The sequence below is a fragment of the Perognathus longimembris genome, chromosome 18 (genome assembly GCF_023159225.1).
Source record: "Perognathus longimembris pacificus isolate PPM17 chromosome 18, ASM2315922v1, whole genome shotgun sequence".
Classification (NCBI taxonomy): Eukaryota; Metazoa; Chordata; class Mammalia; order Rodentia; family Heteromyidae; genus Perognathus; species Perognathus longimembris.
The window spans coordinates 35,609,209-35,630,638 of record NC_063178.1 but is presented as its reverse complement, the minus strand read 5'-3'; the positions used below and the strand labels follow the sequence as shown (position 1 = coordinate 35,630,638).

Sequence of the window (21,430 nt, the reverse complement as noted above, 5' to 3'; positions counted from 1 at the left end):
GAGTTTAATCCCCATGCTAAGGCATAGAGAATATAGAGAATTATACAAAAAGAAAGACTCTAGCAAGTAACTAAAGCAGAGATGAACTCCCTGTCCTCCAGCCCAGAAGATAGAAAGTGCAGAGCTTCCATGCAGGATGCCCATTTGGGACATGTGCCGCATGTGGCTGCATAATTAAAGAGCAGAGCATGAGAAAAATGCAGAGTTCCTCTTCAAAGTATCACAGTAGCTACAGGTTGTGTTGTCACCATGCTGAATGAAGGACTGACTTACAGGCAAGGTACCAAGTGACTGGCAGGTTGTGCATCCAACTATGACAGTGGCACTCAGTCTGGGTGTCAACCTGGTTTGGCCTTAAAGTTTTCTGAAGAATGATTCCCCTTACATCCTTCTTATTCTAGTCCTGGTATTGAAACTGAATGTCTTGCACTGACTCAGCTTGCCTTGGTGCTCTAACTCCTGAAAAATGCCTCTGGCTTGGCCTTTAGCTGGTTATCTTGGAGACAGAGTCTCCTGGACTTCCTTGCCTAGGCTGCTTTTGAGCTGTTATTCTCCAGATCTCAGTCTGTTCCCTATATAGGATGACAAGCATGAGCCATCATGTGATGACACACCAATGGAGATGAAATCCACACAAGTGATTGTACTTTAATGTGCGATATTGAGGGTTGGTTAGTCTTTTCACACAGGTGTACAACAGTTCTGAGCTCAACCCTCCTGGTGGTCAGCACTGTGATGACAGCAGGGATCATTTTTTTTAATTGGACTGATATTTTATATTATTGCAAGGGATATATATATATTATAAGAATCTTATAACAAACAACCCTGGAAGTATTTTCTTTTTTCCCCCGGTGTGGGGCAGGCAAGGGGAAAGAGATGAAATGGGGAGGTGGCCTGGGAAGGTGGTGGGGCTTGGCAAGGGCATTGCCCTGACCTGGAATTCAGGACTCCTTTTGAATAAAGTGAAGACTGCAGCACTACAAGGAAGGCAGAAATAAGGAAAAAAGCTACACTACTTATTTCAAAGCTTTGTATATGCTGCTAAGTCAAGGATGATGAGTACTGGACCTGAAGGCTAAATGGAGCCTCTATTTTCTTTTTGCATTTGCCATTGTCAGAACTGGAACACAAATTTAGAATGGACAGTGTGGCAACAATTTCTAGCAAAAGGCTTCATCGCTGTAAAATAAAATGGGCCATCTTAAGGACAAGGACACTGTGTGAGTTCCCTGTCTTCAGAGAAACCATCCACTCCACCTGGAATCCAGATCCAAGCACAGTGGACATTCAAGCAGGGGAGACATTGTAAAGCCATGAGGTCTTAGTTTGCAAATGAGAAGGTGCTACTATTGTATGGCACAGTGGGCCAATCTACAATTGCACACAGTATGTAGAAGATCAAGTTCCCCATATTTAAGTATATACCAACTCAGATTTTAATTACATAGCATGCTTTAATTATGTACCAACTCATGTTTTCTTGCAAGAAAACATGAGAAATCTTGCTGAACACAGGCTTTGAATTCAAGCCTCAGGACTGGTACCAAAAAAGTAATGAAAGGAAAGAAAATGGGAGGATCTGGTAAAACAACAACAAGAACATCAACCACAACTAAACCCACCAGACTTCTGTTTTTACCACCTAGGAAAACATTACACTAGTAAATCATTGACCCTGGCCCCACACTGTCATGGGTCTTGGGACAATATCTGTTTCCAAGGAAAAAACGACCTGCACAAAAGCATAAACGAAAGTGTAGTGCATTCAGGAGAGGATTCCAATGGTGTAACTTCTATGAACAACTGAATAGAGTGACAAGGGTGAAATGTTGATGTCAAGGGAATGGGTTAGACCAACGAAGAGAGGAAGAAAGGTGGGCAAATGCAGTCATAATAGTTCATGTGAATGTGTGAAAATGGAATTGGAAAAATTGAGGTGATGGGGTTTTGCAAAGAAAAAGGTTGACATTTATCAATCTTACATTGTACTCATAACCTAGGGTGTGGAATTTAACCCATTTGTACATCAACTTAATATAATAGTATTAATAAATAAATATAATGGTGTGTTGTACTCATAAACTGATATGTACTCATAAACTGAATTGAAATGCTTTGTACAACTACTTAAAGATTCGCGTTTAATATATATATATATTTTTTTTTTATTTTTTTTTTTGGCCAGTCCTGGGGCTTGGACTCAGGGCCTGAGCACTGTCCCTGGCTTCTTCTTGCTCAAGGCTAGCACTCTGCCACTTGAGCCACAGCGCCACGTCTGGCCATTTTCTGTATATGTGGTGCTGGGGAATCGAACCTAGGGCCTCATGTATAAGAGGCAAGCACTCTTGCCACTAGGCCATATCCCCAGCCCCCTCGCGTTTAATTAAAAAAAAAATTCATTATTAAGCTGAGCACCAGTGGTTCATGCCTGTAATCATAGCTACTCAGGATGCTGAGATCTGAATTTCCCTGCCTCATATCCTTCCTTTCTCCTTTGAAAGTATAATATTTTCATTATTTATCACAGCCTACTTTAATATTCTTGAACACACATTTTACTGTCTCCCACATTGCCAATTAGGATGCTCACATTAACAGCCTGTGAAGCTACTGTGGCTTGGGCATCATTCTTATAGTGTGAAATCACCACAGCACTCATGACTTGAAAAGCCTTAATATCTGGCAATGCTAAAAGTTATTCTCAGGGGGCTGGGGATATAGCCTAGTGGCAAGAGTGCCTGCCTCGGATACACGAGGCCCTAGGTTCGATTCCCCAGCACCACATATACAGAAAACGGCCAGAAGCGGCGCTGTGGCTCAAGTGGCAGAGTGCTAGCCTTGAGCGGGAAGAAGCCAGGGACAGTGCTCAGGCCCTGAGTCCAAGGCCCAGGACTGGCCAAAAAAAAAAAAAAAAAAAAAAAAGTTATTCTCCCCACAAACATTCTAATCTCTATAACTTGAGATTCCAAAAGTCATATGATATGAATGAATTCCACTGAATTCCACTACTCATCATCTACTAATTAGTATGGAATATCTGTTTATCCTTTATTTCATTTTAGGTTTACTTTGAAGCAACTCTAATTCTGACTCTCCTCTTCATTCCCTGAGAATCAATGTAGCTTTTGAGACCTGGTCTCAGCTTCCCTTCCGAGCCACCGGTCTCCGGGAGAGGAGGATGCACTCGCTCAGCTCGCCCTCTGGTGGCTAGTGGCGCGCACTGCACCCAAGCACCGCGCTCTGTAGTCCTTTCCGTTACAGCCTCTGGCATAGCCCTGGCGTGAATATCTGGCCCGCCGTCACAGGGGAGCGGCGGGGTGGGGCGGGCGGGGAGGCGGCCGGCGGGGCGAGGAAGCAGGCATCCGCCCACCTGCCGAGCGGCTGCGCGAGAGCGGGTGCGGGTGCCATAGCCCAGCCCCTGCCCTCCACCTCATCTGGGCAGCTTGTCGTGTGGGAAATGAGAGGCGAAGAGATTCTTCCTCAAAATGCGGTCTCCGAGCAGCCCTGCCCTGCCCGGCCCTGCTTTTCCTTTCAGCCAGGGGGCTTGAGCATCCGGTGGCCCCGCACACTTGAGGGCTGGCCCAGACTCCCGAACCAGCGCCGTCCCCGCGCTGACACTCGGCCCTGAGCGCCGTGCCCGGGTTTCCCGCGCTCTGCGGGCGCCCCAGCGAAGCTCCTGCACGGTAGCCCGGGACGGACCCCACGGGGAGCCGGGGACGGACTGAACAGGAAGACGGGGAGACGGGGACGGATCTCACGGGGATGCCGGGACAGACCTCACGGGGAGGCGGGGACGGATCTCACGGGGAGCCCAGGACGGACCCGTGGGGAGCCTGGGACAGACCTCACGGGGAGGCGGGGACGGATCCCGCTCCCCGGCGCGGCGCCCCCTGCGGGATGGTCCACGGCACAGCCTTGGGACGACAACTCTCAGCCACTTCTGACGGGGACTGGAGAGAGAACCTGGGGCCTGACCTCAGGCGACACTGGAGGCGGGCCCAGCCTGCGCAGTGTGGCCGGCGGGGCGGGAGGGGGTCGTGGGCGTCCGCACTGAGCCGGGCCTGGAGATACCGGCGATGCCAGCTCCCCGGATGGCGCCACCCAGGCCCGTGTGGATGCTGCTCAGCGCTTCCCACCTCGCCCGGACTCCGCTGCAGGTGTGGACCATGCTTGCGCCTCGCCCTGAACCCACGCGGCTCGCAACCCCGACCCCGAAGGCCGCCCGTTCCCCGCCCCCGCCCGCGCCGCGCCTCCCGGGCGGCGAGTCAGAGCCGAGGCTTCTGACCGGGTTCGCGTCTCCTCGGGCCGGCAGAGGCGGCCTCCGAGGTCGCAGACGGGTTTTCGAGAGCGTTAGGGGATGTGCGTCCGGCGAGGTGGAATGAGAGATGGAAAGTGAGACGAAATGCGCCCGGCGAGGTGGAATGCGCCCGGTGAGATGGAATCCGCCAGGTCAGATGCTGCGCGGGCCGCGTCTCCGTTTTTGACCCCGCACCCCTGTAGCCTTTCCCGCCGCTTTCTTTTTCCTTCTTGTTCTTCTTGTATAGGCAGCTAGTTATTAACACGGTATTTGGGCCAATTGGTCACCAATTGAAGTATGGAAAAGTTGGAAGGTCATTGTGAATGTGACCGTTTCCTAGCCGATCTCAGCTCTTGCGGTGGTGTCTGTGCAGCAGAACTGCCCTGTAGTCAGAAGAGCACCATGATATTGAAGGAAAGGTACACATAAAGTTAGATAATCTTCATACTTTTCATTTCCCACCTACTGACTATCATTTCTGGTTACTTGAGTCTTTTTGGTTTCAAGTAGCAAAAGGTTTAAAATTTGCATATGTTGGCAATTAAATAGCAGGTTGTTTAGTGCCCTACCAGACAGTACACTTTGTCATTTATCATGCTAAGAAATGGATTTGTTGTTGGACAGGCAAATGAAAGGGTACAGAGTGAAATATGTATAATTTCATAAACGTGCATGAAGTATATTGAAGAACATCAAAGCTGGTTTTGAAAGAGATGCATGCATATATTTGTGTTTTATTTGCACTTGTTTGTGAATGGATTAATGATAGATAATACTGTTTGTGACTGTTTAGTGCCTTCCAAAAATACTTTATCGAATGTATGTATATACATACATACACATATATATATAGTGTGTGTGTGTGTGTGTGTGTACCCACAGATATGAATAGATGTATGTTTGGCTTTTTAAGTGTTGGGAAGGAACTCAGGGCCTTGTGACATCTAGGCAGGATATTTTATTACTGAGCTACATCCCAACTCTAAAAACAATTTTAATGTTAGAAATCCTACACTTCAAAGCCTGCCTAAAGTGTCAGTGGCAAGTCCAAACGCAAGCATGTCAAGTGTAAGAAACAGATTGTTCTTTGCTTTGCCTAAATCATATGGTACTAATTATTGTGTCTTTGTATGTAGAATTCTTTACTATTTTATTTGCATTTTGTTAGGTAGTTGTAAGAGTTATTAAAGTAGGTAGCCAATAAAGGAGAACGCCACACAGTTTTCAGGCTGGAGAGAAAAGTTTATTACCAAACTGCTTGCATGTGGCCTAGGTGATGCTTGACCACTGAGAAGGAGCAACCTCACCCCCGCCCCCTTATCTAGTGCAGGGTCAGGAGGTGTGGCCAGGTGGATTAGGATGTGACCTCAGGGAAGGGGGAAGTAACTGCCTCCAGATATGCTTGTTACCCAGGTGGGGGCAACTGAATGGAGCCATTCTGGGGCAGGACCTTACAGTAGTCATTGATTTTGAAAAATACTTTATGCATATAGGTCAGTTAATGTGTATATTTTCAAAAGTTAGACATTCTTAGTGTAAGATATGAAATTATAATATTTAAGTAGTCTGTTTTCAGGCCTTGAAATGAATGTTGACTAACTTGGAAAGAGCAGCACAGGAGTTGGTCCAGGTGTGGAAGGGGTGGTGGGACATGCAGAGACAGGAAAGGTCATGTTGGAGAATCACAGCCTTGTCAGTGTGCTTCTGCACTTGGCCTTTGAGAGGGAGGAAAGGACTTTAAGTAGAGCCTGGAGAAGGCAGTTTAAGTCATCTTTTCTTTTTATTTATCTCCTTCACCAAGACATAGTTGTCTATCCCCAAACCTTACTTGTGGCAGTATTTCTTATATATATATTTTGATAGCCCACTATTAGATATATACATTTTGGGGTATATTTTAGTTTTCATTAGTATCTTTATCTCAAACCGAGGATCTCATGCATACATTACAAATGCTGTACAATTATGTCATACCTCCAACTTATAGTCTATTTGTTTGCCTATTAGGAATGTCTTACACTTTTATGTCATGATAACCCCTCCCCACACACTCTTTAGTTTCTTTGAGGAAAGATGCACAGAGCATCTTTCATTACAATGAAGAGTATCATTCCTTGACTACAGTTCCGTGGCTGGGCATGCTCCTCCATGGAAACATGGTAGAGACCAAGAGTTTATTATTAGTGAAGCAAAGTTGGCATGTATGGCCCCAGAAATTTCAGGGTGTTCCTGATTGCTGAGCTTCTGTCAGGGAGGTCTAAGGATCCCTGTGCACACAAGGTATGGACAGGTGTCCATGCCTGCCTGAGATAAGTGTTCCTAAATAGTATAACTTTGTTTTTTGGCTCAATTCCAAGTGTTTTGTTTTGCTTTCAGTCTCTGCATTTTCAAATGTGAGTTTTTTTTTAAAGATCTTAATAATCTTATTTCCAGAACTTATGAAATATTTTGGCAAGCAGAAATAAGGTGAGAGTGAGTTCCCTTATCTTCTCACCTTTTCTCTCCTCTCCAGCTGTATTCTCAAAAGGGAAAATGTATTAAATCACATACCCATATATTAATCTAAAATCATATGTCATCAGTTAGAGGTTTTATGAGGGCCTTGAAGTCCTGGACAGTTTCTGTCTCTGCTGATTGTGATCTCTGTTGTATTCCTGCCCTGCCTTTTATCATTCCTGTGCACTGTCAAGAAGCCCAGGGTTTATTTCAAGGCAGAAAACTGGAATTCCACATCTGGACAGTTGCAGAAAATGGACACCAGGTGGCGAGAGCTCACCATAACACTGGTGTGGAGAGGGAGAACATTGGTGTCAGGACTTGACCCTGGGCTCTGAGTGACATTCCTGGGACCAAGTTTGGCTGCACTAGTTCTAGCTGCCTGGGTCATTCAGCACAGTACAGATACCTGTGTGTTTGTACTGTAGCTTCCAAGTTCCAAATGAAAGACATTTTGCAATGTATAAAATTAGTCTCCTGGCCAGGTGGTGGTGGCTCCAGTCTATAATCCTGGAGACTAAGGATGCTGAGAGACAACTGAGGATCACAGTTCCAAGACACCAATGTAAGGAGAAGTAAGTCTGAATGTTATCTACAATGAACTGCCAGGAAATGAGAAGTGGCATTGTAGCTCAAAAGTGGTAGAAAACTAGCCTTGTTCAAATGAAAAGCTCAGGGACAGCTCCTCAGGCCCTGACTTCTCACCCTGTGGCTAAGAGAGAGGTAAATAAACACAGATTAGACCTTTTAAGAATTATCAATGTCTTATTTGTGTGGGTTAGTATCTGTAATTGTTTAAAGGATACCGTAAAAGAGTTAGAATGCAACAGTTTGACTGGAGTTCCAACACAATATTGCCCCTCCCCTGCACAATATAACCAAGCACTCATATCCAAAACCATATCCAAAATTTTCTCTGCTTCCAATCCTGAGGTTTTAGTAGCTACTGTCCTCCTTCCCTCTCTGTAAGGTTTATTAAAGTAGGTAGCCAACGAAGGAGAACACTATGCGCTATTCAAGCAGAAAAGAAAAATTTACTCCTGATCTGCATGGCCAGAAAGAAGGGCTGGCCCAGGCTATGCCTTCTGAAAGGTAGGGGCTGGGAGGAATGGGCGCCGTGAGTTCTGGCAGCCTCCAAGAATGCCAGTTACCTAGGTAACTGGAGTACAAGATAACAGTCTCAAAAGGACTTTTGTGTTAAGGTTGCTTTGAACGTCGATCCTGAGATCTCAGCCTCCTAAGTAGCAAGGATTAGAAGTGTGAGCCACCCACCCTAGTTTTTACTTGTTTTTTTATAAACACTTGCACTTAACTGCCTTTCATTTTCTATTTTTATGTGCTTGAGTGGCAGCTCTTGCCCAGGTAGTTTGTTCTATCAATGCCATTTTCATACAGTATCCTAGAGTCTTAAAATACAAACATTGGTCAGGTGATCTCTCCTGTGATAATTGTTATGACCACTCCTACACACAGGCTCTTCAGTGACCACCTCCTATGTGCATGGGTCTAGAAACATGGGGTTCATTTATTCAATGGGAGGAAACTGGAATTCACAACCATGGTAATTTCAGAAAGCAGACACTAGATGGCGCGCCCAGGCCATTGGCGTATTGCGGGGTTGGGGAGGGGGAGGGCACCGGTCGGAACCAGCCAGGTTGTGAGAGCTCCATGATTTTACTGACACCTTAGTGTAGTTGCATCTGTTTGCCCACCTGGATATGTTCTCACATTACACAATACTAATCGATCCTGAGGAAATGTTCAGCAAAGCCCCAAAGGCTTCATAGTTCTAAATCAAAGACATTTTGTCATGTCGGAATTTTGCCCGGTTTGCCTGGTGCTACTGGCTCAAGTCTGTAACCATAGCTCCTCTGGAGGCTTAGAGAAATCTGACGCTCAAGATTCAAAAGTGTCCTGGAGAGCATGGTCTGAGAATCTGCTCTTGGACTAATTAACCCCCAGGAAACCAGATGTGCAGCTGTGGCTCAAGATTGTTAGAACACTAGCTGCCTTTGGCTAAAAATGAACAGCAAAAAGGTAAGGGACAGCATCCAGGTACTGAGTTCAATCCTCATCTCCAACTGAAAAGAAAAGAAAAAAAAGGAAGGGAGGACTTTCAATATATTTTATTCAATTTTATATCTCAGTTTAGTTTTTGAGCCTATTAACAGATGCAATTGTTTTTTTTTTGTTTTTTTTTTTTGCTTATTTGGTTTTTATCTTAGCCACTATGACTGACTTACACCTTTGTCAGTGACTAAGCAAGATCTCTGACAGGGTTTGGGCCTAGCCTGCCAGACAACAGTTGATCTCTTCCTAGAAAACCTGTTTTTTCCAAATTCTTCTTTAAAAAAAGGGTCATTTAGTGGTTGCTGTGACTACATTTGAAAGACAAAGGAACATTTCCTCTGGCTTCCAAAGTTGTGAGTGCTGCCAGGCTTAAGCCCACCCCCACCTGGCTTCCTCCTCAGAACCCTCCACCAGTGTGGGGTTAGGGCCAGGTAGATAAATACTTCCTTTATTTCTGTGGATGTTTTTCTTTTTAAATCTTTGTTTCACAGTTCTGTGTTCTTAAGGTGTTATGAAGAGACAATAACGTATAATTCACTTGAAGGCAAAATTACTGTGGAAACCTTAGCAGCTCCTGATGGACCCTGGATTCTTTGTGGACTGTGCCCACCACCAGTGCCCAGAATTGAGCTCAAGGCCTTCTTCCTTGGCTGCTCAGGCAGATCCTGTGGCTTAATGATTGGTGATAGACTCAACCTTCACACTGTGATTTAGTGATTTGTGAGAGGACTTACTCTTAAAATTATTTTTTAACCATGTTTTTTCAGAGGTCTGTTCTGAATGTGTTACGCACATATTCTGTCAGAAGACTCTCTGTGGCATTATTCTCTTACCTCTTGCTGTGCCTGTGCAAATTTGTGGTCTTCCCTTAGAGGCCATTTTTACATTTAGGAACAATGTTCATTTGTTTTTTTCACTACAACAAGTATCTTCTCTCTTTGGTACACCCTGTTTTGTCAATCATCTCTTCTGCCTCCTCCAATAATCCCATCTTCACTGCCTGAACAAGTTCACCGGCTATGATTTGCATTCATAGTCTTCTTCCTTCTTTTGCTAAATGAAGCAATGAACTTTCCTTCTGCCTAGTAATTTCTGATGTCTATTCATTGTCCCTTGGCTTCACATTGATTTTTTCCATTTCTTTCCTTCTTTTTTCTTTCTTTCTTTTTTTTTCCTTTTGCCAGTCCTAAAACCCCAAACAGAGCTTGTGTGTGTGTCTGAGGGGAGGAGACAGAGCTAGGGTGTGTGTGTGTGTAAAGCCATCTGTCCGCCCGGCCACGCACAAGGGAAGGAACTCGGGGATGGACCAGATGCCATACAATATGTAGGGCCAGCGGGGCATGGTGCTTAATGACTGACACGCGCCAAGCACACAGCCCACCGAGCACAAGAATTGATTCTCTTCATTTTCTTGGATGATCACGTCATTCGCTGAACCGGCTGCCCGTGTAGCCGCCCGCCCTGTGGCCGTTTTTTCCACCGAGTCCTTACTCACTAGTAAAGCATCACCCACAGGCTGAGTAGGAAGCCTGTGGTTCATTTATTTCATGGGAGGAAACTGGAGTTCACAAGCACTGTTGTTACAGAAAGCAGACACTAGATGGCGAGCGCTCACCGTCGTAACAATTCACCCGTGGGGGAGAGGGAGGGGAGGCAAGCCCGCGGGCGGCCGTGGGAACAAGGGGGGAGGGGGGGGCAGAGCGAGCTAGGGAGCGAGAGCAAAAGAGCAAGGGAGCAAATGAAGTGACAGCTCTCTGCGATTTCACTAGCCCCAGAACGTGGCCAAACCGAGTTCTGCTTTTCCTGCCTGCCTGCCCGCCCGCATGGAGCCATCGGTGCTGCTATGATGCCCGATCCCTGAGCTTGTGACAACTCTTGTATCACATGCTGCTAATTAAAGTCTGTCTGAGCAAATTTTTTCCAATCCAACATTTTTTTTTTGGTCAGTCCTGTGTCTTGAACTAAGGGATGGAACACTGGCTGCTGCTGCTACTGCTGCTACTGCTGCTGCTGTTGTTTTTCTTTTTTTCTTTATCTTTAGCTCAAGGCTACCACTGTACCTCTTGAGCCAGAACTCCACTTCCCCCTTTGTTCTGTTTATGTTGTGCTAAGGATTCTAACCCAGTGCTTTTCCTTCCTTCCTTCCTTCCTTCCTTCCTTCCTTCCTTCCTTCCTTCCTTCCTTCCTTCCTTCCTTCCTTCTCTCTCTCTCTCTCTCTTTCTTTCTTTCGGTGGGGTAGTACTGGGGATTTCATTGGGGTCCTGAGTCCTGGGACCTGGACACTGCCCCTGAGGTTTTCTTGGGCTGAAGCCTAGTATCCTAGCTTCTTATTTTTGGAAACCTGTTTGAACCACCTGCTTTTGCTACATACATATGCCCGCATCTCCCCCCCCCCCACTTTGTTTTCATAACAACCTTTCCCGTGCAATGCTCTACAATCTTAAGAATTCATACACGGACTGACCAAGAACTACTGTCTTCTTGGAGAGGGATGGGGACCATTCCTTGTGGAGACATTCTCAAGGAAAATTCGAGCCTCACTGGCAGCCGGCATCCATCTTGTTCACGCGCATCAATGTTCAAAACGGGGAAGCCCTTAAATTGACTCTGCATTTTCTTGGGCTCATGTGGGCATGAATGCAGTGTGTGTGTGTGTGTGTGTGTGTGTGTGTGTGTGTGTGTGTGTGTGTTTAATTTCAGAGAGGAGGACTTTCTTTTGGGGTGCCTGGCTCCTGGCAACTCCCTCCTTCCAGTCCAAAGGGGAAGCTGCTTAGTGGCAGGTTCAGGAGGGCTGCCAGGGAGACTGGGTCAAGCAGAGTTGGCAGAGCACAAAGAATACCGAGCTACAGGGAGGGAGGGAGAGAGATCACAAGTATTCTTCGGTTGAAGGGAAAGACAAATGATAAGTGGGTGACCTGAACGTTCAATGTCACATACACTATTCCTTCCTCGCCCTCCTGTATTTGGGTCTGCTATTTGTATGCAGTTTGTTCTTAGTTCTTGTCACCCGATGCAGGTGAGGATTAGCAGAATATTAATTTCTGTGCTACTCAAGAGGGTGAGAAAACATGGTTGAGCTTTATTGAGTAGATAAGCGAGCAAAGGAGCAGACACAAAGACCAACAGAAGGGCAAGGCAAGACTCTAGCAGACTGTGGGCATTCTCTCTCTCTCTCTCTCTCTCTCTCTCTCTCTCTCTCTCTCTTTGTTCCCTACCCCCCATCTCTGGTATAGAGACACTTTGGGAGCAGGGGCAGTGATTTCCAGGTAAGGATGCTCTGCGGCCTGCCATAAAACAGACCCTTAACTTGAGATAACGAAGGCAGGGGCCTACCTACCTAGGTTCCCCTCCCCTCCACTTCAGAAAGGCAGACAAATATTAATTTGTCTGTCAGACAAATATTAATTCTCAGGGGTAGGCGTGTGCTAAGAACAATCAGGCTGTGGGCCAATGGGAAGGGACTGAGATGCCTAGAGGCGGGGCTGGCCCTCGTGTGGACCAATCAGAAGAAAATGAGGAGTTCACTGGAAGTGACAACAGGGGGAGAGCTGCTTGCTAGGTTCACTGGGAGGTGGAGAGGAGACTCCAAGGGGGAGTGGCCAACCTTGCTTTATTAAATACTGTTGTCAACCTTTTCCACATGGATTCAGTCTTCTTTCAGGTTACTCCTCCAAATGTGTTTGTTCAATTAGATTTTCTTCAATATCACTATTTTCTTCTATTTAGAAGTTATTTCCAACATGGTAGGCTTCCACTGTAACGTTTTAGATATACATGCAGTACATGTTGAACAAACTCATTATCTTATTTGCATTTCCATCTTGCCTCCATTGTGTCCTTTTTCAAAGAATGTGTGATTTTAGATTAATTTCTTTAGAATGTACACACACACACACACACACACACACACACACACACCACTGCACATACAGTCATAACAGAGAGAAAGAAAAGTACTTTAAGTCTCCTTACTCCATTGTGTTCTTGTCTTTCCAGGATCTCAGTCTAAAAATATTGGGAACATGGTAGTGGCCACTGCTTTTTACTTTGGTATTTTACCATTGTATACCATGGTAATTATCATGGCCTACTGGGGATTTCCATGGAAACCTTGTTCATAATTCATTTGTCATCCACTGTGTTGAAGATTCCTCTGTCCACAAGTGTTACTTAGAGTTGGCTGCATCCTTTCAGGTTGCTACACAAATAAGAATACAATTCCGTCGTCTGATATTTGAGGTCATGTTTTGGTTATATCCCAGGAAGAACTGTTCAATACGTTGGCTCTGTGAGCAGACCTAGCTATAGAACCTTCTTTCAATCAGCCCTTGCTTCAGAAAGATGGCCTTAAATTGGGTATTTGTTACGCTTGCCTGCCATATAACCATATATCTTAAAGTGAGTGACTCAAAGATTTTTGACATAGCTAGAGCTAGTTCCTCAAAGATAAAGGCAATAGAATATTTGTATCTCGTGTAAGTCTATCCCAGGTTTCATGGACAACAGGTTATTATTGTGGTGCATTTGATAATGGAGACTACGCAAGCTTTTTCTCAGCTGAAGTAAGTTTCTGAATCTCACTCAGGACAAATTCCTTTCATGTCCTTTCCTAATCCCATCTATAAGCAGAAGACATTACATTCACATTCGACTCCAATATGGCATACTGTTTTGGCAAATTCATTGGCAGAAAAGCAAGCATTCAATTCACTAAAGTCATAAGTTTGGAAATACTCCTTTTCAATATCTATGTTCATTACACAGGTTTATCTTCAAGAACTACCAGTTTATTTTGGCCTTGACTTTTGCTATTGAAGAGATCAACAAAACCCCTAAACTTTTACATAACTTGACTCTGGGATTTGATACCCGTAATATTCAATTTGAAATTTGGAATGTATATACATATGTCTTTTTTTGCCTCAATGGGTATTCCAAAACTACAAATTACACATGTATGGGAGACAGCCAGTCTACAGCAGTACTTACAGGACCATCAGAAACAACATCTGCCCAAATTGGGACATTGCTGAACCTCTATAGGTTTCCACAGGTGAGAGTGGAAGGAGTGGAGTAATATTTTAAATGTCTAATTTGGTGACATTTTAGGTGTTAGAGAAGGAGAGAAAGACACTAGATTAATGATCCTATGAAATTTTGAGATATAAAATCTAAGAATTTGAGGTAATTGGTTATGTATAGTTTCATTATTCAGAAAGGGGATAAAAAAGTTAGAGCAGAACAAAAGGCTTATTTAAAGTTTTGCACCTTATTAATAATTTTCTTTAAAAAATCAGTTAAAGGAACGTGACTTTAAAGTATAAAGTTATGTTGAGCTCTGTGCTGGTGGTTCACATCTATAATGCTAGGTACTGAGGAAACTTATCTCTAATCAGCAACCTGTGGGAAGTAATGTGCGGATCAAATGGTAGAGCATTAGCCTTCATAAAAAAAGCCAAAAACAGTACATAAGGCCCTGAGTTCATGCCTCCGTTCTAGCACACACACACACACACACACACACACACACACACACACACACACCTATACCCACATGCAAGGTATTATGTTGAATTAAGTCTAGTTCAGAAATAGAAAAGGGGCATGTGTTTGATCGTATGTGAAAGGTAAATCGAAATCTAAATATGATAATGCATTATTAAACAGAGACCACATACAGGTCCATATATATATATATATATGATTAATAAGCATAGCATATATATATATATATATATATATATATATATATGGAAGTAATTCCTTGGTATAATTACTATAATTGAATATGAAGAATTAACACAAAAAGCAATGAAGCACATTTTGTCTCCAGGACATAGTTATTAAGGAAATTAGAAAAGCACCAGAGGAATAGGGAATAGATAGGTGAGTAAATAGACCATAATATTCAGTGTACATGTGTGAAAATGCTACTAGGAAAATCAGGAAATGGGCAGTGTTGATAAAAATGGGAGGAGTTGGGGCTGGGGATATAGCCTAGTGGCAAGAGTGCTTGCCTCATATACATGAGGCCCTGGGTTCAATTCCCCAGCACCACATATACAGTAAATGGCCAGAAGTGGCACTGTGGCTCAAGTGGCAGAGTGCTAGCTTTGAGCAAAAAGAAGCCAGGAACAGTGCTCAGGCCCTGAGTTCAAGCCCCAGGACTATCCAAAAAAAAAAAAAAATGGGAGGAGTTGATGGAAATAATGACTAAGATCAAGTGGCATTATACAAAAAAATTGATAGCTGGTACTGTGATTAAAAGCACATTTTCAAAAAGTAAAAGAAAACTTACATTCCACCTACTTCAACTGGTTACAGTACATACTATATGACTGAGGTTATGATGCGTTTAAATCTTCTCATTCCTGGAACTTCCAATTTTCATTCCCTTTTGATTTCCTTTGGGCCTGTTGATCAAGCCCCGAGCGACCATGAGAAGTTCCCTGCTCTCTATCAGATGGCCCAAAAGGACACCTCAATGGCCACTGCCATGGTCTCCTTACTGCGTCACTTCAGATGCAACTGCTAACCTTAGAGGACGAGAATGGCTTGTGGATTCTTCCTGAATTAAAAGAAGAGTTGGCCAAGAATGGAGTCTGTGTAGCCTTTGAGCTAGCACTCCCGAACAATATTCTTTTCCATAAAAAAAAACTCAAGGCAGTTAAAAACCAGGTTAACAACTCATCAGCAAATGTCTTCATTATATATGGTGATAATGAATTTCTACTTGTTGTGCAATTGTCAATAAAAGGCAAAATTTGTATCCTGAATTCACAGTGGGATTTGACGGTGAGTAGGGATAGTTTCCTGCTAGGATCATTGCATGTACCTCTCATGTTTTCACACCATCACCCAGATGTTTCCAGATTCACAGATTTTGTCAAGGCAGTGACCCTTCTAAATACCCAGGAGATGCTTTCCTTTCTCAGCTGTGGTTTGTGTCTTTTAATTGCTCTGATTCTGAGCCTGACTGTGTAACATTGAAAAACTGTCCTCACGATGGCTCCTTGGATTTGTTACCTAGGCACATTTTAGACATGACCTTGTCTGGGGACAGTTACAATATATACAACACTGTACACGCTGCGGCCTTGCTCTCCATGAGATGTTTCTTCATCAAGCAGAAGTACAAACCTTGGGAAACAGAAAAGGGACAGTGCATTCCCCTGCACAAGTAAGGCCTTCTGTTTTGGATGGCACACCCCATGAAGAAAGTCACTTCCTACATTGTTTTCTTACCACATGAAATTTAAGTATTGCATGTATTTTTCCAAAACCCAAGACATAATATCTGGTTCAATGTATGGGAGGTGCTCCGGACATGTATTTTCATGTTCTTGAGGAAAAGTAGGAGATAATGAGGATTATGTTCTTTGTTTTCGAAATTCGTCTAATTACAAATGGCCTCAACATATTTAAAGCACATATTTTGAAAACTGTAAATTCACCTTTTCCCTATAAGTTTTGTTTCTGATACCAAAGGATGACCTACTAAATAGAATTGTCCATATATTTCATAAGGGATCTAGTTTTATTCTACTTTAGGTATTCAAATTTACCAACCCTTGACTGCCAACATTCATAGAATTACTGATTATGGCAGACTGTAGTTAGGCAACTGAGAATCATCTCATTCATGACTATTTAGATGGACTGGGTTTCTCTTGAAAAGACATTACTCCTTTGTTGAGAGACCAGGATTCAGAAGGATACATTTTATTCCTCCATAGATTTTCTCCAGGGATACTTCATTAGGTGGCTCTGTTATTGCTACATTCTGAACCAGAAATTAAAGGCAATCAGGATTTTTTTTTCAAGTTTTCTGACTTCACTTGGGATAGACTTCACCATAAGATTGTGACTCTCTTTCAGCTGCACCCTTTTCTGAAGAACATCCAATTTCACAATCCTGCTGGAGATCAGGTGATTTGGGATGAGAAAAGGAAATTGGAGGTAGAGTATGACATTGTGAACATTTGGAATTTCCCACAAAGTAGGAAAGTTTTCTCCATATACTAATCAACTCTTTATATCTGAAGAAATGAGTCACTGGACCATAGAATCTACAGAGGTGGGTGGGATTGAATTGTGATGATCCTAAGGACATAAACTAAGCAAAATTCACACTTATAATGTATATCTGTTTTGAAGCCAGCAACCTACTCCAGTAAATACTAGGTACTATGGTGGCTGAGATACAAATATTATGAATTGAAGGCATTCCATGCAAGAACTTCTGTGAGACTCTTCATTTAACCACCATAAAATCAGGGCTGAGTGTTTAGGACTCATTCCTGCAATGCTATCTGCTCAGGAGGAAGATATCCTCAATCCTAAGATTACAGGTCTGTTTTAAACTCCGGTTGCCAGATAAATCTTTGGGAACCCTATCTCAATTGGCAAAAAAAAGCTCAGGTGGAACTGTGGATAAAGTGGTAGAGTACTAATCTTGAGCAAAACAAGAGCTCAAGGTAATGCACATACACTGAGATCAAACCCTAAGACCAACGCCAAAAGAAAAAAAAGGCAATTAACAGTCTCTAAATGTTATTTCAGAATAGTGTCATAAAATATAAGTTGCATATTTCTTAACAAGTAGTGAACACTTGTGGGGATGTTGGCCGGATACGTAGAGGGGCAGTCCCCGATCGACCTCCCTTCCTCCCGCCCTGGGACCGAATGGCCGGAAGCCACTCCTACACCTTCCGGGTCCGGAACTGGAAAGAGTAGTTCTGGCTTGGCCCGCATCCCGTCTCAATCTCAGGTCCACGTGGATGCCTTCAAGATGGTACCACCGGTGCCCAGGGGCGGTTCTATTGGGGTGTGACGTCAGCCCGTGGGGGGAGTCCCAAGATGCCACTCTGGCCAAGACAGCCCGGCTCAGCCAATTAGCAAAGCCTGCCTTCCCGCCTTCCCCACAGTAATAAAAACCTTCCCCCGGCCCCTTGGGCCAGGAGTTCAGTTCAAAACCCCAGACTGTCTCCCTGGAGTCTTCCTTTCTCTGCATGGATCGCTGACACGTGAGAAGGGGCAGGGGTGGGAGATTTCAGTAGTTTACTCTCCTTGGCTAAACACAGCACAGCGAGAGCACGCCTTCACCTTCTGCGGGCGGAAGATAAGGCCGAGTGCTCTCTCATAGTATTTTTCGGTTTAGACATTTCTCCCTGGAAATTTGGGGAGAAAGGGATCGTTCAGATCCCAACAAACACTGAGACAAATTACCCAAGGAATCACTTTATGTGGTTGCAAGGTTTATTTTGCTTCCTTCTGTGGAGGTTTCATTCAAGGGTTAGTTGTCCTGCTAGTCATCTTTGGTGAGAGAAATCCTTCAGAATCTGTCACCAGATTCTAACTTATGGCCACTGAAAAACTCAGAAGATATCATGCCTATGGGGATCATATAAACTGTAAAGGGAGGTCTATGCTCTACCTTTCAACGTACTGTTCAAGTTTCAAACAGGTTACTCCCTTCTTGCTGTTAACAATTTCATAGGTGAATAGGAGACAACATGCAATGACATGCTGGCCAGTAGAATGTACATTCTCACCATGAATCTCTATTTTTAAATTTCCTACATTTCTAAATAGTTCAATAGTCTAGACATCGAGTCTAGAGCCCATAAGCCTTTTGTAGTCATGTGATTGGCAATCTATCTCAGCATCCAACTGAATGACTGAATGTGTGTGTACAGAAGTAATATGCTTAATATTCTACTATTTTAAAACAATAGGTTTTTGGAGTATTTTACAGAAGTCTAAAGAGTTACTCACACACATGTGATTTTCCTCAGCCTCCCCGCTCTCTCTGCAGTATAAGTTGTGTTCCTGGATTCAGGAAAGCCCCTCAGGAGGGAAAGGCTCCCTGTTGTTTTGATTGTATCCCTTGCTCAGAGAATGAGATGGCAAAGGGGACAGGTAAGTTCACGGCAGAGAAAGAAAGTCATACTCTGTCCTAGTATCTCCAATCTATATAAGTCAATGGTGAAGTGGTGTGTTAGGCGTGCAAAATCAAATTCTTCTTTCCCTCACTTAGTAATTTAATTTTGACAGTGGTAGATACTATTTGAAATGAAAATCTTATAGCTCTGGTTAAAATATAGGATTAATTTTTTCTAGTATGTTGTATGTATGATTACTCAACCATTCAGTAATATATGATTAACTTTTAAAAAATGTTTATTGTCAAACTGATGTACAGAGAGGTTACAGTTTCATAGGTTAGGCATTGGATACATTTCTTGTACTATTTGTTGCCTCCTCCCTCATTCTCCCTCTCCCTTCCCCCATTCTCTCCCCCCCCCATGAGTAGTGCATTTCATTTACAGCAAACAGTTTTGCAAGTATTGCTTTTGTAGTTGTTTGTCTTTTTTACCCCGTGTCTCCCGATTTTGGTATTCCCTTTCAGTTTCCTAGTTCTAATACCAGTATACACGGATTCCAATGTACTCTGATGAGATACAAAGATAGTACAGGTACAACCACAGGAAGGGGATACAAGAATATGATTAACTTCTATTATATTAAGTGCAAAGCCTTTGAAAAAACAAAGACTCTAATTTCTTCAAAATCAAATTCTAACTGCAAAGGAGACAAAGATTTTGCACATGTTTAGTGTCTAGGGCAACGACTAGTTCTTGGAACAGAGCAAGTGCTCTGGGTTGGATTGGGCATATTAAAAGAGGGCACAGGTGTTTTGCATAGCATAACTTTATAGCTTGAAAGAATCATTTGATTTTCTGTTTCATATAGGTAAGTACATGAGACGACTATTAACTGCTGAAGGGAAGGTCACGGTGCTCTTATTTTTATTGTACATAGGCATAAAGGATAGTGCAAGCTTCACTGTCCACAATTATTTTTGCCAGTCCTGGGGCTTTGAACTCAGGGCCTTAGCCGTGTCCATTGCTTCATTTTGCTCAAGGCTAGCTCTCTACCACTTGAGCCAAAGCACTACCCTTGGCTTGTTCTGTGTATATGGTGATGATGAACCAAACTCAGGACTTCATGCATGCCAGGCACCCCAGAACTAGGCCAAACTCCCATCCCCACTGTCCAGAATTTTGAATGAAGAGTTTAAGTTTCACAAACAAGTCTGAGATTTAAGGTACAATGAAGAGGTACAGAAATTTTTTTTGTAGGTCATTAGAAATGGCAATAAATAATATCTTATTGTCAATTCAGGTAAAACAGATGAAATCAGATTAAAATATGAGAATGTAAGCAGGATATGATGAAGACATAAAAATAATACTCAACATGTGTGGTAATCAGTAATATTTATGTAATGTGACTAAATATTCATATGTCAGAATTCTCTTTATATAGGAATTTCTAGTTGACTTTTCAGTACTGCAAACAGACAAATAGTTACGTGATTTCCATACCAGATATGGAGCAGTGTGTGAAGGGTCCAGATCACCAGTATGCCAACACACAGAGAAACCAGTGCCTACTAAGAGCTGCAAGCTTCTTGGCTTATGGGGAGCCCTTGGGGATGGCCTTGGCCTGCATGGCTCTTGGCTTATCAACACTCACAGCAGCTGTTCTTGGGGTCTTTGTGAAACATCACAACACCTCCATTGTCATGGCAAATAACCAGGCTCTCAGCTACATCCTGCTCCTTTCCCTCATCTTCTGTTTCCTCTGTTCCTTACTGTTTATTGGCCGTCCAAACACAATCACTTGCTTTCTACAGCAAACCACATTTGGAGTTGCATTCACCCTAGCTGTTTCTGCTGTCTTGGCCAAAACTCTAACTGTGGTTCTGGCCTTCAAAGGTCACTTCTCCATGGAGAAGGATGAGGTGGCTGCTGGTGTCAGGGGCTCCTAACTTCATCATTCCCATCTGCACCCTGATCCAGGTGACTCACTGTGGAATCTGGCTGGGAACCTCTCCTCCCTTCATTGACACAGACACACACTCTGAACATGGCCACATCCTCCTCCTGTGTAACAAGGGCTCCCTCACTGCCTCTACTGTGTCTTGGGATACCTGGGCTCTCTGGCCCTGGCCAGCTTCACTGTGGCTTTCCTGGCCAGGAACCTGCCTGACACCTTCAATGAAGCCAAGTTCCTGACTTTCAGCATGCTAGTGTTCTGCAGTGTGTGACTCACCTTCCTACCTGTTTACCACAGTGTCAAGGGCAAGGTCATGGTGGCTGTGGAGGTCTTCTCCATCTTGGCCTCCAGTGCAGGGCTCTCGGGCTGCATCTTTGTCCCCAAGTGCTACATTATCTTGATAAGGCCAGATAGGATTTGTCTGCATGGCTTCAAGGGTAAAATAAATGGAAGTAGAAATAAGCATCATTAGGTCTAAACTCAGATATTTGATTACTATATACAATTTCTGAACTAAATCTACAGTAATTTTCTAGTGTTATATTTGTTTGTATTATGTTAATTTTACTCCAATGAATAGGGCCTATTGCTTGCAATTTTTCTTGTGTGTTTTTCATTGCTTCTATTTAATATGTACTTAATCTTTATCCCCTCTTCTTAGTGCTTTTCCGCTAAGTCCTAGGTGAAGGGCTAGGTGTACACTTAATGACACATGACACT

At 43.6% G+C, this 21,430-nt stretch overlaps 1 pseudogene; it reads left to right on the top strand.

The window, feature by feature from the left end:
• The first annotated feature begins 13,823 nt into the window (after positions 1 to 13,823).
• The window catches only part of LOC125366931, a 10,137-nt pseudogene continuing 2,530 nt past the window's right edge, over positions 13,824 to 21,430 (top strand).